Source organism: Gordionus sp. m RMFG-2023, chromosome 5, assembly GCF_954871325.1.
Source record: "Gordionus sp. m RMFG-2023 chromosome 5, tfGorSpeb1-WG-v2, whole genome shotgun sequence".
Classification (NCBI taxonomy): Eukaryota; Metazoa; Nematomorpha; class Gordioida; order Chordodea; family Parachordodidae; genus Gordionus; species Gordionus sp. m RMFG-2023.
Window position 1 is genome coordinate 25,378,790 of NC_088779.1, and position 3,508 is coordinate 25,382,297.

The 3,508-nt window shown below is 24.0% G+C and overlaps 1 long non-coding RNA gene across 1 annotated transcript; it reads left to right on the forward strand.

The window, feature by feature from the left end:
• Positions 1-617: 617 nt before the first annotated feature.
• LOC135929340 (uncharacterized) lies at positions 618-925 on the forward strand. The gene is made up of 3 exons (XR_010572563.1): positions 618-669; positions 714-791; positions 832-925. It is a non-coding gene; the product is annotated as an uncharacterized LOC135929340 (long non-coding RNA).
• The last annotated feature ends 2,583 nt before the right edge of the window (positions 926-3,508 follow it).

Genomic DNA, 3,508 nt, shown 5'->3' on the forward strand with positions numbered 1-3,508 from the left:
TGGGTAATTTATTATTTTAAATAATTTTGGCTAACCAAAATATTTTGACATTTATAAGATATACCCAAACGTAGGAGGGAAGAAAATGATCTTGATACACTCATTTATATACCCAAAGACCATATAAAATCACTACCTAGTACAAGTAATATAATCTATTAAGATTTAAATATTTTTTATTATAGATTTAGATATATCAAGTATTACATTTAATAAAAATGATGATAGTCAACAAAATGAACATACCAAATCACTAATTAATATAGAAAATCAAAATTTTAATGATGAACTTGATATCATAAGCAACAATTTACCACCCACATCAGGTATTTTATAATGACCTTATTTAAATGAATCACTAATTAATATAGAAAATCAAAATTTTAATGATGAACTTGATACCATAAGCAACAATTTACCACCCACATCAGGTATTTTATAATGACCTTATTTAAATGAATCACCAATTAATATAGAAAATCAGAATTTTAATGATGAACTTGATACCATAAGCAACAATTTACCACTCACCTCAGGTATTTTATGAACTTATATGACCTTATTTAAATGTATTCATTTAAATTTTAGAAATACCTAGATACTCTATAAAATATTATGATAAAAATAAGCTAAATACACTTGATCACTTCAAATCTCTACCTAGTAAAAGTAATGTTAACTATTACCTTTAAATATTTATATCATAATTTTAGGTATATCAAGTATCACATTGAAGAAGAATGATAGTAGTCAACAAAATATTATAGGCTGTATCAATTTAGAATTTAAAGGTTATCTAATATGTTGTTTTATTTTAATTTATTTTTATAGGAATATCTCAATTAATATTCACACCAAGGGGTAAAAAAAATAGTGATAACAAACAAAAAAATACACTAAGTCACAACAAATCACTATCTAATAATGTAATGTAATCAATTACTTATTAATATTTACATTAAAATTTTAGATATATAAAAAATCTAGGGAGAATTTAAATGGAAATGAAGTTCCACTCATGTCAGGTATTAGTCTTATTTAAATTATATTTATTTAAAATCTTAGCAATTCCCACATACTCCAGAAAACTAAAGGATAATAGACAACCAATTATACTAGATCATTTAGAACCATCACCTACTACAAGTGATATAGTCTATTACTTTATACTTATAATAATCAAAAGTTGGTTCCAAAGCTAACATGTCATCTATGATTATTAGCCTAGGTTTCTCAATATTAATTTTAAACATCTATCATATATTGGTAAGAAAATATTGCCAACACAATTTTGATTTTTTCACTTTGAAGGATATCGACTTAAATTTACAGTTTAAAAAAAACATTTATTTTTTAATCTATAGTTTTAATGTGTTTACTAATTATAAAATATATCATTTATAATTAAGGCAATATAATATTTATAATTAAAGCAATTTATATGTGTAATACTAATATTTATAATTAAGGCAATATAATATTTATAATTAAAGCAATATAATATTTATAATTAAAGCAATATAATATTTATAATTAAAGCAATATAATATTTATAATTAAATCAATATAATATTTATATTTTAAATAATCGCTTTTTATTTGTAAATAACTTCTAAAAGTATAATAAAATGAAACGTATATCAATAAAATTGTGTCAATGTGTTATTTTAATTAAAATTAGTGGCTCAATTTTAGCCGATATGGCTAACTCAATATATTAGCCAGAAAATTTTGCTCATGGAGATACAAGTTTTATATTATTCGAGAAATCTCTAGGCTTGAACAATATTTTTTGGCAAAAATATTGAGTTAGCTGTTTATAAAAATCAGCTCAAGTCGAGCCGTTTAACAACACTAATTAAAATAATTAATAATTCTAGGACTTTTATATTATAAGAAAAACCAATATGATTTTTAAGATAAACCCGGCCGAAGGGCGGCAAAAGGGCCGAAGGCCCGTAAAAGGGGGTCTGGGGCGAAGCCCCCAGCTTTTATATATGGACCCCCTCTAAGGAAAATTCCTAGCTACGCCACTGGGTTTAGATATCAGCAAGCTCATAAAGTTATAATCATGAATTCATTGTAAATAATGGAGGATTTAATTGAATTTATTATCTAAAAAATAAATCCTTTATATTCACAAAATATCGATAGTTGGTAGTAGAGATAGATTAATTTAAGTTATCCTTTATAAATTCTCTGAAAAGAGTATCATTATAATTAAAAAGGTGAAAATAATAATGGGGAAATATCGCCGGCGAAGGTGGGGGGATTTTTTAGGGGGGTAGGTAAAGATTTTCGAAGGGGGTTTGCATCCAGTGAAAATCCTGTCATGTAGACGCTGGCAATATGGCACCATTTTCAAAAAATCTTCTATGCACCGATATTCATCAAGATTTGTTATTATTGTATTTAAATTTAGATTTAAACGATTGCCCTTACTTGGTGAATGAAAAAGGCAGTTGAACCTGGGTGACAATGTTTTGACAAAATAATGTGCGTTTAAAAAATGAAAATCTAGCCAGCTAAATTTTTTAAGTTGTTTTTTCTAAGTCATTTTGCATTGTACTCGAGTAATCTTGTAAATGATTTATTTCTGGTAAATCAAATAAATATGATTTAATTTTATTCTACTATTTTTATTTTTTCATAAATTGGGATCAAAAGCAGTTTCACTATTGAACCAAAAATGTATGCTCTCAAGTAAAATGATTAGCTTATCATCATCTGTTAATTATTTTAATATTGAAATTTCTTGAAGAGGCTACTTTATTTTTAAATACTTTAAACATTAAAACTAGTCCACTCCATATGATTGTACAGAATTTTTCTAAGTTCGGGGTATAAATTATCTATGATAATTATTAATCAATGTTCATTATTAGAAAAAAATATAAATATTTTTTATTGTGTTGCTAATTTATTATTTCCTTTTTATCTTTTTTTTCCGATTGAACTAAATAACTTTTACTTTTTATGATTTCCTAAAATTATTTTTGAAATTGAGAATAATAATTCAATCTAAAAAATAATTTATAAGAAAATAATAAATTAATTATCTTTTTGTTTCTTTATATAACAATTACAAAATAGATATTAATTTATTAATAAATTAAAATGAAATCTATCAAATTATTAATCTTCTATATCATAAAAATAAAATTTTTAAACAACAAAAAATTATGATTTGGCAAAAATCTACAAAAAAGGACTCTCAAAAATTTATATTGATGAATGGACAAATTAACTCTCCAAAACATGCCATGAATTTTTAAGGAGATCTTTTTGTCCCTGAAAATTTGTTTTCGCTTAAAAAGTGCATGAAGGACATTACTGAATGGGATATATATCCAGATATCATTATACTAAGAAAATTATTTAAAATTTAGCTGAAGATAAACATGATAATAGATAAAAAAAAAATAACATTAATAAAAAATAAATTTACATACTTTTATAAAAATTAAATGGGTAATATTACCAAAAAAAAATATAATTTTTCCGGAAT